Source organism: Antedon bifida, chromosome 4 (genome assembly GCF_963402885.1).
Source record: "Antedon bifida chromosome 4, ecAntBifi1.1, whole genome shotgun sequence".
NCBI lineage: Eukaryota > Metazoa > Echinodermata > Crinoidea > Comatulida > Antedonidae > Antedon > Antedon bifida.
Window position 1 is genome coordinate 26,631,393 of NC_136229.1, and position 14,818 is coordinate 26,646,210.

Genomic DNA, 14,818 nt, shown 5'->3' on the forward strand with positions numbered 1-14,818 from the left:
ATGGGCACCGTTCAAATAAAACTTGGCGCCGTCTTCCATTTCGTGAAACGGAACATGGTGTGAATGCAGCTTTAATCCGTAGGCATTGCTTTGAACAATTTGACACTAATTATTTCAATGATAATGAACACAGATTTTAATTTACAAACGTCGTATTGCATTTATAAGATATTAAACTTAGCATATTTAGACTTTTGACACATTATTGATTGGCCTCATCTATAGTTTTATGCTCATGCATGCATAAGATTGCGTTCTTTCTTTTCTTTTTAATAATCGATATGGCTGTATTCTGTTACTAAAATTGTTTTCTTTTTTATTTTAATCATTTTAACGTTTAATGCTTCATTAATGTTCCTCTTCTATCTTATTACGTCACCCAACTTGCCGTTAACGCTTGTAACTGGTAATTGGTCTTTAGGAAAGTTCCGGGATGTAGCGTCCGTTGGTCAGACGTTGCAATAGAAATTTGTCAAAGGTTTGGGAACTTTTAAATGTCACCTGAAGAAAATAAATTTTTGCTCTAACGTCAAACATCCTTAATTAAAATCTCATTCCCATTATCGTCAATAGTGTAGCCCCATTATACTTTGCCATTTAAGGATCATATCCTTTACATCGTAATCTCATTAACTGGTTTCATTTTCCAGTAAATCGTTTTCATTCAAGTAATGAGAAACATCCATTACGTTGCCTTTACGCTACTTTGGTGTGGCGCCGTGTTTTTAATTAAGATTTAGAATCGTAAACTAATTGTGATTTCTTGTCTAGATTGGATAATATATAGCGTTCCCATTTCAAAGGAACTCCGAATTTATGTGATAACAACATGCAGCCTTCGTGATTTGCATTGTTATTTTGTTTTAAAGGATATTGTTTATGTATTCTATTATAGGCCTACAGTACTTGTAAGTAACACTAGGGGCTAAATTAAAAAAAAAAAAAGGTGCCTAGTGGTATTATCAACTTTGTTTGCTATTTTTTATTCGTTTCATTAGTTATTTAAAACACTCCAAGCAAATAGAAGTTAGAAAATAGACAATCTATAAATCAAACTAATTTATATTATAATTTTCAGGTTCAATATTCTTATATTCTCATATTTCTCAGGAGATTTAATTATAAGATAATTATACTCTGCAAACTCTGGAGAAATGTCATGTATATTATAAAATATTTATGGTAATTGGAAACGATAAATATATTCAACGTTAACATTATTAAACCGAAGGCTCAGCAGCTCTTTCGATGATCAAGTACCACTTTTGTAGAATTGTGTGGTTTTAGCAGCTTTTGATCCCTAATGAAGTAACTTTTAATTGGATCAATTCGAGATCAAGAAGTCGTGATTACCTCAACCATAGGTCGTCGGCATTAACCTAGGTTGAACCCAGGCAGACGATGACCATGATAGAGTGAACTACTCGTGCCCTGGAGTGTTTTACCTGCCTCGAGATAGAATTTTTTACTCACTAATAAAGAACCGAATAATATATTCGCCATATAGATGGAACTCCGTATATTATGACACTGACCTTCTCAGAACTACCTGACATAGAACAGAGTTATGTGGTTTCATCTATTTTGTGCTTCAATCCGCCACTCCAAAGGGGGAGAATAGAGAAATATATTATTATAATAATAATATCCTATAATATCCTGGATTTATATAGCGCCTAATGTTGTGAAACCTCTAAGTGCTGAACATTATTACCCCAGTCATTTTTTTCCTGATCAAATACGTATGGAAACATACTTCCACAATGCAGCTATAGTAATCAGCGCAAAGTTGTGTCTTGATCTAACCGGGTTCCCATTTATACACCTGGGTGAGTAACGTAAGTAAAGTATCTTGCATAAGTATACAAGAAATGCGGCGAGATTTGGATTCGAACCTCGATCTCACGATCAGTAGTCGAACGTCCAACACACTGCGCCACACGGCCTTACACAATTCATACTAAACAGAGAAAAAAAAATTGATACTATACTAGTTGCCATATATAAACAGTAGGGTACTGCCTGGTGAGATGCAGAGATGTGAGAAGACATTTGGTGGTGTCATCAAACGGTGGATTATAAAATGTATTATGACAAGATAAAAAGAAATGACCGATGTATTCATGTGTCTAAACCCTGAAAATCTACCAATATACACACTCTTTCTTCTACATATTTTTAACTATTTTATCCTCTTCATGCGAATGTTTTAGATATCTATGCCTTATGTTATAATAGATTAATTTGAAAATCTTGTTATTTGGATCTTTACAATTTGCAAATTGCCGTATCATCATGTTTTTAAAAGTATAATTTGAAACGCGCATTAATCTCCGTATCTCTTGGATTAAATCGTTCATCTGACTTTTATAACGCTTATCGGTCAAGGAAGAAGCCGACATGACGACTCTAAAAATATTATCGTTTGATAAATACTGTACTTGAAAAAATGTATTTTCTGGTTATTAACCAAATCAGAATTGCCCACGAGGATTACAGTTTGTTTATTATGTTTTAAGCTGGTTCCTGTGGCATACGATGCAAACTGTATTTGACGTTTGTAACTAATTGAATGTATGATGCTTAAAGGTAGATGGATATGCAACTAATGTACGGCTGTAACGTACTTGTCGTAATCCGCTTGTGTAATGGTTTATTTTTAGGTTGCTCAAGGAAATGAATGCTTGTAGAATATATGTTTTTACCTTGCTCGCTTCAATCACCACTTTATATTCATCATGGTACATAATCGTTCTCCTCATCGAAGGTTTGTTTTGGAATTACAGTAGGTAAGAGGTTTTGAACATTTAATTCAAATTGGTTTGAGATGTGGAAACTGAAGAGATTTTTTCCTCCTACTCCTCCTTCGTCATAATTGATGTCGTCATCCGCATTGTCATCGGCATCAACATGGTTGTTTACAATTCCAATGTCGTTTCCATCGTCATCATCCTCGTGATGATCATTATCACATTATCATTATCACATACATTCATCGTCATTATTCTTTTTTTCTTCGTCAAACATAATCGAACCATCCTTTCTCAAAGATATGAATAGAATAGAATAAGTATAATCATGTTTCAACACCGCATCATAGTAATCGTTGCCATCGTCGTCGTCGTCGTCATCGTCGTCGTCGTCATCGTCGTCGTCGTCGTCGTCGTCGTCGTCGTCATCGTCTTCGTCATCAGCATCATCGTCGTCGTCATCGTCATATCGTCGTCGTCATATCTTAGTCGTCATCGTTGTCATCACCGTCGTCATCATCACCATCATTCGTATGCCTCACCATGTAGCAGTACATGTTATCGTCACCAGCATTATTATCCTGTAAAATTCTTGGTCGTCGTCGTCGTCGTCGACTGTTAAGCCATTGATTTGTGACGACCTAGTACCTACGCATGTTTCTTGGGTGGTCGCCTGGACCTAAAAGCAACTAAAACTGTTTCTTTCAGGAATAAATTGAAAAAAAACTTCCTCACATGCGCACAATTAATGGAACGTAGGTCGTAACCTGTCGTACCAATACCAATGACCTTTGACCCGACGGTCAGTCTTTAACTAATATAACACAATTATAAAAATAGGGTCTAAGGTTGGCGGTGAACCTAATTCCTAACAAGGTAGACATGTATGTATTGGAAATGTCTCGATGTTTCAGTTGTCCTGGTTTGTCTAGCTAAGTTCTAGACAACGATTCACCATGGGTAATTTTGCCTATTTTTGATACGAGCATACAAGAATAGCACATCCTTTGACGACGCGCTGGATCGAATACCGAATTAAACCGAGTTAAACCGAACGTCATTAAAAGAAATTACCGATAGGTCTAATGTATCGCTACATCTATGTAGGCTAATCGGCGGAACCAGCAATAAAAATATAATATCATTTTGTTTAAAGTACAGTTCCTGGTCATGAACTAATGTTTGTTTTAGTGTGAACAAATGTATGTTTCCTTCAAACATGACAGCTGTAGTATAAAAATAGCAACTGACTTACATAAAACAAATTAACTTTATTAGTATTATAGTAATAACGATATGTATAATTTGTGAACTGTTAACCTCTGTTCTACATCTGAATATTACAAATTATGAAAAATTACGCGATCATTTAAAATATAGGCCTACATCTGTATACACTATTATGATAATGTCCCAACTATAAAGACTTGAGTGACGTGTCGAGGTATCGGAGCATGCTCGGGTCACGGGCAAAAGTTGCCGACACGACGAGTCGTGGGTATACTACATGCATCAGCGGTTGGTGGTATGTCGTAGGGAGAATTTAAATGGTTTATGGCAATTATACGACGCTACGCTTTTTGAGTTGGGCTTAACAAAATTATATAAAATTTCTTCAAACTGAGCTCATACACGTTCTATTATTATATTATGTACATTTAGCAGCCCTGGGCATAAATAGTTAATCGCCGCCGTAACTGTGGAAATGGAGTAGGCCTACATGTACACTGATAGTCTGCAAGAGAGGCAACTTGTGATCAATAGTGTATTTCATAATTGTTGTTTAGTTTATTCATTCAATAAAATATAATAAATTATAAATCAAAACCATATCAGTTTAGTATAATAATTATATTGTGTGAATATAATAATATAAATCGATAAATTATCCCATCGCTGCATGTTTTGTCATCGTTTGCGTTCCATCATGTTGTCAGTTGTGAAGGTGATGTACATTATAATAATGTCTTCCTATTCGATTGAAATTAAAGTTTTCACGTTTTCAGTTCTGGATGGTAATGCTACTGTAAGACAGACAATTGATCATCATGATTTTCGTACATTCTGGGAAATTTGATATTATCATAATATCATTTCTTTGATGTTATTATAAAGTTAACATTACTACGTATGTTAAGGTAGTCATTATGATGTATATTATTACAATCTTGTAATACAATCTTTATTTAATTAAGTTTATTATGTCTTAATAGAGCGTTTTATTACTCAATACATTTTGATGGATAATGGCAATGATTTTTTTAAATGCTTGTTAGCGCCACCAACGTATGGATCGTTATGAAAAGCATAGATAGTAAAGGTATTGGCCTCTAAAGCGCCAATTCTGTCTAATTTCAGGGTCATCAGTTGGTGATTCGTTCCTCTTTTTATAAAGTTAAATACCTGTACGTTGATTTTTTAGACATTCACTCCTTTACGAGTGGTCCCCTCTAAAGCGTAATCATTCGCTCAAAAAAGGAGTGAATTTTCACTCTTTCAAAGAGTGAAAGACTAACACTTTCTCAATTATGACGGTGACCGTTAATCGTTGTAATGGTTAGATACTTGAGTACCACAAATGTGCTATATATTATCTTGAACACATTACCAAATTCTCAGTGCTGTATCTCCACATGATAAAGGCTCCTTGTGTTTTTACATGTTATCCTGATGACGAAGTTTGTCTATGATACTGGGGAAAATTTAGATACAGAATCGGCTATACAATTGGCGTTGCGTGTTTGCAGACAATTACCATGGTGGTGGCGCCGATGATTTGTTCATTTTTTGAAATAGATTAAATCTGTGATTCATTTATTTAAAAAAAAACGTGAAACCGTGCGAAAATCGATCGCGAGTAAATTGGCCGAGTGGCGCTGTTTACCTTATCTAAAGAGCCAACCTTTCGGCATGGGTTCGAGACCGACTCGCTCCTAGTTCTGGTGGTGAAACAACTTCTCGGATACGTGTAAACAGTTTTCCCGTGTACACTTTAAAGAATCCAGTATCATCATTTCATCATTCGAGACGAGTAGGTTCCCCCGACGAACTGGTCCACATAATTCGGTAGCCCATGGGCATTACCACCTGATAGTATATAGTGATTAACTATTGGTAGTCCTTGGCCATATGTGTATAAAGACGTAACATAAATAAATAAAATTAAGAAAAGTGAATATACTGTTGTCGTTGTCGAGCCAATGACGTCCAACTTAAGCACTGTTAGCTGTTTTTATGTGCTTTCTTGTTTGTTTATGTTATTATATTTTATTTATATAAGACTAATTGCTGTTTTTAATATTTTTGTTTGATAAATATTATCACAGAGGAAATTGAGAATTAACGGTGGATTATGTGTACATAAGTACGAGGCTGTGAAGATTGTTAGGCCGATAGAATTTCTTCTTGAGATGAGTCCAATTACTAATACGCCTTCGCAAATAAACAAATCCTATATAGTCTCTTGTGTAATATTGGTGAAATATATAATAAACAAATCTTGGATACACGACTGAAAATGATGCTGATATATATACAGTACATAGACTCCTGTCTTTGGGCTAATCTTACTCTTAAAAGAACACCGCCTAATGCATATGTTCAATAAGAAAAAACTCACTTGTTTCTCTCATGAGAGTTTCTCATGAGATAAAACAAAATTATTTTTGTTCGAATGTAGCTGTATCTATTTTATGACCTCTGACATATTAATCATCTTTATTAAGATAATTAAGATAATTATAAGAATTGACACATAAATGACACTCATGCTAATAAAAACAATAATAACGGTTGTTTTTTATAGCGCATACTAGACAAGTTTCTAAGCGCTTTTTACACACAAAAAGGTCCATAAAAGTTGAAGAATTGAAAATGATCCAGTTAAGTTGAACCATTTTCAAATGTAACGCGCGCGTCAACTTAATGACGTTTGAGCGCGTCAACTTAATGACGTTCGAGCGCGTCACCTTATTGACGTTTGAGCGCGTCAACTTAATGATGTCTACTAGCATTATCACTACTTGTTGCTTTACTCCCAACATTTTTTTAATATTTTTTTTAATAGGCACTGCCTTCAAAATTACTTAGGTTTGGTAAATATAGCAACGCCAGCGGGTATAAATCGATTCTGTAATGCACTAACATGATGAAATTTCCCTATATATATTTATGATACTGTATGTAGATTTCTTTCCATAACGCGCAGTTCTTTATGCCCTAAAGGGCTTCAAACCACACAATAAATTGAAATGATGGTAGGCATAAATTGTGATGTATATTACTTTGCTTGATTCTCTCCTCTCTGTGTACAGAAACGTTTGTATCCTTGTAGGCCTAATAATTTCTGTTTTTGTTAATACATACTACATTCGCGCTAAAATTGATTGGCGCCGTTCGAATGGACATACAAGTTCACTTCTCCTTATGTTCAGATCGAAATCCTTTACCTATATCTATTACACATTTCGTAATCTGTGTAACTCTCTCTAGTAATCTAACACTATATTATATCCCTATTAAAAATTGAATTTCATTTATATTGATATCTAATGTCATAAACGTTTATAAAATCGAATGAATAAAATAATAATTTGCTATCTCACGTTAATTGTATCTAAATACCGGTTTCATCAGTAGAGAATCATGTAATGTATACTGACAACAGTAAAAGTAACGGAGTATTAGAAGACGGGGTCCTATATGGGAAATATGTGATTTTATTGATAATTCAACCTAAAATCAACTCAGGTTCTCTTAAGAGGTAATATGCGAACTGTAATTGACCCACTTGAACCACCAGCATTTCACTCTTACAATATTATAATGATAACCAATTTATAATTTTTATTATAGGACGAACAAACCAAGTCGTAAAAAAACATCCGCTAAATTATTATTTGAAGTTAAAAAATATTTTATGTAAAATACTATAAATCTTCCTCTTTCTAATTATTCTTTCTTCCCTCTGGCCTCGTTTGATGTTGCAATATAGAAACAGGCGCTGCGAAGTCATGTTCAACTGCCGTTTGCTTATATTAAAAATCCACAAGAAGTCGTCGGGCTGAGAACGTGTTGTTACAGTATATTAAACATCTAATCAGCTTAACACTATACCACTTTGTTGATTAGCTTACACCGAATATATTTCAATAGTAATTCCTCTTGTATCTGTTGATGTCAAATGAAGACTAGTAGTCTGAGACGTAATAACAATAATAACGATGTCTTTACTTTTACATACCCTAACGTGATAACGACACGATTTACAAAAGTTCCAGGGTTGAAATCATACATTTCTTAAATAAGGGTAATTAAACAGAACAACTGTATCACGTCGATTATATAGTTTTAAAAATAGATCAAAATCAACTTCTTCATCAAAGTGTATGACCTGATTGTAGGCCAGGGTACAAACATTAGTTTCAATCACGTCCAGGATTTTGAATGAATGGGCTTTGACGATTTCTCTAAGCGTGACGTACCAACATGATAATGGAGGCCTACCGGAATTATGATATATTCCTACTGGATATCGGTATAGAACAAAAAAATAATATAAACATTTTTTTTTATGATCGAGCTCTAGCCAATTGTATTATTTGGTATCGATTGCGATCTCCTCGCTCGCTATCTTCAAGAAGACTGGATCTGCCGCTTACAATATTTGAGGACATTTGTATATATTTACTATTACTTTCAATTTCAGCCTTCTCACTCATTATTGTGAACAGTAAAGTTGATAATAACAAATCTAACAAAATACAAATGGAATTCACTATGATCTTCATGGTGTTAACGCCTTAATTACTTAAGGTGTTTCATTTAGAGACCACAGTGGAAATAAGTTGCTTTTGTACTTGTCTGTATTTTTATCCTTGATTGATCCACTTGATCATCAGAATGAATAGGCCTAAATAAAAAATAAATAAAAAATCGTCATGTTTATCTTATTGAAAATAATCTTCCCTTTTTCCCGAACTCTGATTTGTTTACTGTCAATGCTGTAACAACACACATACGACAGTATTTGCCCAGTATCATAGGAAAACTTCGTAATACAGCGTCTCATGTGTATCACATGTCGTAACTGTATCATGCCATGTATAGGTTAGTTTACGGTCTTATGATACTATGCGATACATTATGGAATGTTTTTAAGATACTGGAGAAATCTAAATATAGTACCGAGAATCGGGTGAATGTGTTACGCAAACAAAAAATCATATTCAATGAACAACATCAATTGTACATTTTACATACCAAGAATGATAAATACGTCTTACAGTATGTGATTAATAATTGTGATAAAGGAGAGAGATAGATCACATAAACGCATCTTAAAGATAGAGGGTATCAATGTTTAAAAAATATGCTGTTTGGTCAGAAAAACAAGTTGATTTTAATGAAGTATGTGTACGGCAAGTTACCTCATCGTGATTCTACAGCTGTCACTAGGTAGAACCTAGCTGACCTATTGCAAGTCATCTTGGTGTATTATTAAGCATTTTTAAGACATGTTATTGAGTTGATAATTCATATACTAAGTCTAGTTTAATGAAATAATCATAACAGAATAATTTATACTTTTTCTGTTTACATTACTGTAATGATGTTTAGAATTGTGCCTCCTCTGTGTAAGTTTAATTTGATAACAAGAAGTTGTATGCACATGTTCAATCTCGCGCCCTTTTTAATACTGTTACAATTTGTGAAAGTGCGACAGATATTTAAAAAAACGTGAAGATTATTGTAAAGTGCAATAGTACAGTTGTATTTTTAATTAAAAGTTGATTGATATACCGATTTTGTCTTCAAAAACAGCCGACTATTATTCTTTCAGTCAGTCCTCCAAGAAGATTAAATTTCAAGCATAAGTAGATTCACCCATATTACTTCTAGATTGAGAGAATTAACACTAATAATTTAGAATAGAATATCTTCAAATGAACATTAACCCTGACTTAACATCATGCATTTATCGTTAAATAATCACCAAACAGCCAACTGTAAGTTATCGTCTGCATTCCTGCAGCTGATGGCGAAAAGCAGACGATAAAGAGAAAATGCTTGAAATCAGATACAAAGATACCCCAAAGATGTATGGCGCGCGAGGTGAATCTAATTATAGATAATAACGGCGATTATTTAATCCAACTGTTTCTGGTGAGCAGAAATAAAAAGATAATTCCATTACACGACTGTTCAAAAGTCACTAAACGCTCTTCAAACTCTTATGTACAGATCTTATAATCATACTTATTACTTTATGTATCTATGGCGTAACAAATGCCTTGAATGAGAATGATGGAATGTATCACTACTACTACTACTTCTTTTGATTCTTTTCTTTGTAAGATTATTGAACTGTTTTTATTAACCGCTTTTGTAATCAGTATTTTGTACTACAAACTTTGGATTTCAGTAAATGTTAAGTCAAATGTTTGTTGTTTTGCATGACAACGTCCGAAATTGTCTAGTTATTTTCTAGATTTTTTCCAAAATAGCAACTCTATGTCTTGTGACGTCACAAAGGCTTATTGAAATCTCGAGTTATCTGTATCTTCAATACAGGTCGATATATTAAATTGCACGCCCTCTGTCGATCTTTACATGTCCCACTCACTCACTAAATTTATTTATTTTCAGGCGATGTGTTACATTAATGCTGAAATGATGATTCTCCTGTGTGATATTCTTGCTATCAGTGAAGAACGTTTGGCTTGTTTTAACAGAGGATCATGAAACTGGTAAGTTAATAAATTATTACTGTAAATGATGTTGCCGCAACGCTTATAATTAACTAGTTTCGGTGCGGCGGTTTATTAAATATTATTCGGCAATGGCACTATAGCTTGGTTCCACTTATGCTTGGTTCCCACTATCGACGCAACGCAACCTACGCAACGTACGAAAATGCCTTTCGTGTTTGCCCTTCATTAATCGTGTTTGCCCCTGCGTGAAATCAAACCTGCGATATTTGCAGCACTGTTGCGTCGTCGGTTCCCACTTGTGACTACGCAATACAGCACTTTGCGTCGCTGCGTTGCGTTCTAGTGGGAACCACGCTTTAGAGGCAAAGTAAGCGGAAGTGAGTTGACCAATCACAAGCGATAGTTCAAATCATCCATCGCGTCGTAATTGGTCAAACACTGGCGGTGCGTTTACGTCATAATCACGGTGCGTCCAAGTGGAAACCACGCCTCAGGTAGCGTTTAGTATAAGGATGTCAGTAAACAGATCATCATATGCTATTAATTTAGTGTTTCTATTTTTCAATCATTTTAAATTATGTTACCCACTTTTGGTGGTGCTTACGTTTGGAATGTAAATGCATGTCATAAACTCTGAACTTGGAATGAACTGTTACCGGTAATTCACATGACCGCAGTCGCACACCCTCAAATTGAGGACAGTAGATAGGTTACCCATGATACATTCTCTAGAACCAGATTAAAGTGGGATCCAAATTAGAACTCCAACAGACTAGAATCGGCACATTGTAAAAAGACTGATTGTAATCTAGATTTACTTACTATAAATACCCGTCTATGAGTCGAGTGCTAAGCTAACAGATAAAAGAATCGTGTCATAATTATTGTAGTTTGTTACTAAAAATAGTTTGTGATTGAAAATAAATAATTTGTGACTAAAAATAAATATAATCAATCTAATCATCTGGTGTCTACGCCCTATGATATTGAACTTTCTGTTTTTACCGGTGTTCTTACAACATTAATGTGTGTTCTTTCGGGCCACATAAAAGGTTTGATGAAACGTGTAGACATGCCAATTGTTTTACCGTACGTCTCGGTCGATAGAAACATATCCATCATAGTTGTTTTATTCAACACAAATAAAACAGTAAATGCATTACTCGTTAATATCAGGATAGGATACAAACGTTGCTTTCTAAACTTGTATCACCATTCGTTAGGTTTTGGCAGTGGCCATGAGAAAAATCTTTGGAATCTTTCGCAAATAAAATGCATAACAAAAACGTACAAAAGGTATAAAAATACATATGAGTATTATAAAAAATCTAATATAAAATGTCAGACCAGCTGACATACAATTTTGAATTCAAAAGCAATTTATCAAACACAGTTTTAACAATAGACATACTAATACGTAACATAAAATTATAAAATAGACTTACACAAAAATTCACCAAAACTATTCATTTTTCATTTCATTTCATTTATTTTGTCTCACCAAAATACAATATAAAAAAACATGGACAAAGAACAAGAAAACATCACACAAAACCAGGCAGAGACAGGATTCCTAAAAAGCGAACTTAATCACTATCCAGTAGGTCCCCTATTGCATTGATTGTATAAAAAACATTTAGAATAAAATATGTATAGCCTAAACATACATAGGAAGCACTAAAAAAGTTACTCATATTCAACAACATACGCAACACAACAACACACTTTAAGGGAATTAAAAGCTCGCTTAGTGAAATTAAACCAGAGAGTACAACAGTAGAAATTCACACAATAAGATTGGACAAATAAATTTTAACAGAATCAGAACACTTCGAAAATTTAGAAACACTAGATCTAATACACAAAGCACGATACTTGTTTACGAATATCCATATATTATATCATTCATCATTCACACAAAAAATTAAGAAAATCTCTTATCTAAGTGAATACAATTTAAGGAAAATACTTAAATATTTATTTAGTTAAGTGAAATACTTATCTCACTTAAGTGTGATTGGTGAATACGGCCACATGACCCACTGGTTTATAAGGAGAGGCAGGTTTTACCTCCTAGCTACGGTGTCAATATGGTTGACTGCAATATGGATTTACTTACTATAAATAGCATTTTAGAAGTGCAAAGCTAACAGATAAAGGGTCCAATTTGTGTCCCAACAATGTTGTATCATTTATCAAATACGTTTTCTCAATCTTCTGCTAAAATTATGTTTTGCCATGCCAGTGACCTGCAAAATATAATGTGGTCCTCTTTTATTACTTTAGTAATCTGGCTCTGTCCACTTTGCTATCTTTAATATTAGTCTCTTATTCTAATTAGTGTGTGTGACTATTTGTGATTATTTTTGTATTTGTTATTTATTAAGACACGAATGGAAGCTAACAGTAAGAATAGTCGAAAACTCATGTCCAGAATGCGCGTATCTTAATACCGTTTATATAGTTAATACCGACATGTCTATACATTAATTTGTTAGTGAAAAACAATGCGATAATGGTCTTTATTAATCGTTCATATATACGTCACATCTACTTAATCGTTTTGTGAGTTAATACGACATTAAGTTGTGTGCAGCCGTTTCAAATGTTTCTCTTAGCTCAATTACCGTAGGTTGTGAAGATGGAATAAGTACTAAGGACAAGTTAAGTGAAATTAAATTACGCTTTATGAGATTTTCGATTCACAGTTGATGCTCTCAGAGCGAATATTATCAGCGAACATCGCACGCTTGTCGAATATTATTAAGGGGCCTACAGAGAGTCGATGGGGCTTCGAGTGGCAATCTTCGTGACAATACTACGACAAATAATGTATAGCAGATATATGTTAATTGTCACTAATTTGAAATACTAAACATGGAGAACGCATGATTCTTCTTCTTCTTTGTGTTTGATCGTCTGATAGACATATTTTCCCGCTACTTTTTCCACTTGTTCCGTTTTAGTGCAGGATTGTTTCGTGTGCGAAGTTTTTTTTCTCTTTTGTGGCGTATAAACACAACTTTTATTCACAATAATATCATCTTTCATGTCATCACCATAACATCATATTTTTTTTCATTATTATCACATTTTTGTTAATTGGATCATCAGTACCATATAAATCATATTAATTTCTCAATTAATGATCTTATTTTTCTATACAACACTTACAATAGAAGTTTATGAAGTTTAACACAAAGACGATATGCCTAAATAACTGCATTGTTAACCTTTTTTGTTTCCAAACAGCGCTATAACAAATATAATATCCCTATACATAATCATAATATATAGCATTTTAAAATATTTTACATAGAAATAACAATGTTCCTTTTGTGAGTTTTTCAAGGTTTTTTTTCCGTGTGCGAAGTTTATATTTTGTCTTATTGTAGAGCTTTCTCTATTTAACTGTTCCAATTATATTTTGGTCTTCCAACTTTTCGTTTTCTTCTTAATTCTTTCTTTTCTTTTCTGTAACTAATGTCGTGTTGTCTTGTAATCGAATCATATTCCCATAGTATTGTACGTGTACGTTCTTCTGTTGTTGTTTTTTATGCTTTTGTTGTTGGCTATAGCCTATCGACCGACTCAAAATTCGAAAATCTGGGGTCGGATTCTTTTTAATTACAAAATTTAGCATTAAAACATAAGCATTGATTATAAAATAATCTGAAAATTGTTCTTATAATTTTCACAAAATCGTGATGATCATTTTTAGCCTAACAATGTAGGTACATTATTTTTATTAATAGCCTAAATTACAATAGACTATGTATTTTCATATACCTAAATTTATATTTGCCGAAAACTTGTTAAATTTGCATACATGAATGATTTTTATACAGGGCCCTCTATTTTTTATATTACTTTTAATGTCAAATTCGGCTAAAATTAAAAAAAAAAGAATGCATTTCAATTAATACTGTGCTTAAACATAAATTTGTTTAGGCCTTATTGTCATAATACACAACGCAGAGTGTGATGCATTAGTAGAGGTGTAAGTATGATTGGAATTCTTCTTCACTGGCCTACTATATATTCCTTAGATTTGCTCCAAGTCTCTAGTTATTGTCTTTTTTTATGTTAGTCGATTTTTGTCTGAAAATACGTGCACATGTAGTATACGTATAAAACGCCATATGTGCCAAAATCTGTACTAATATTATTATTAAGTAAAAAGTCCGACTAGTCCTCGATGTACGAAGGGAAGAAATGTGTTTTGAACTTTTCAATTACTCATTTCTTGCTTTCCAGCAATTACTAGCAGTCATTTAAAATGCTCCTAAATATCATTCAATTTAGATAACCATGTTATCTAGATATTCACTACTTCAAAACCATAGTACCAACGTT

At 33.6% G+C, this 14,818-nt stretch overlaps 1 protein-coding gene across 1 annotated transcript in view; it reads left to right on the top strand.

The window, feature by feature from the left end:
- Nucleotides 1-10,442: 10,442 nt before the first annotated feature.
- LOC144839611 (corticotropin-releasing factor receptor 2-like) overlaps nucleotides 10,443-14,818 on the top strand; it is a 67,939-nt gene continuing 63,563 nt past the window's right edge. Inside the window, exon 1 of the mRNA XM_078695047.1 lies at nucleotides 10,443-10,498. The gene's annotated coding sequence lies outside the window, so the exon portion shown is untranslated. The remainder of the gene's footprint in view (nucleotides 10,499-14,818) is intronic.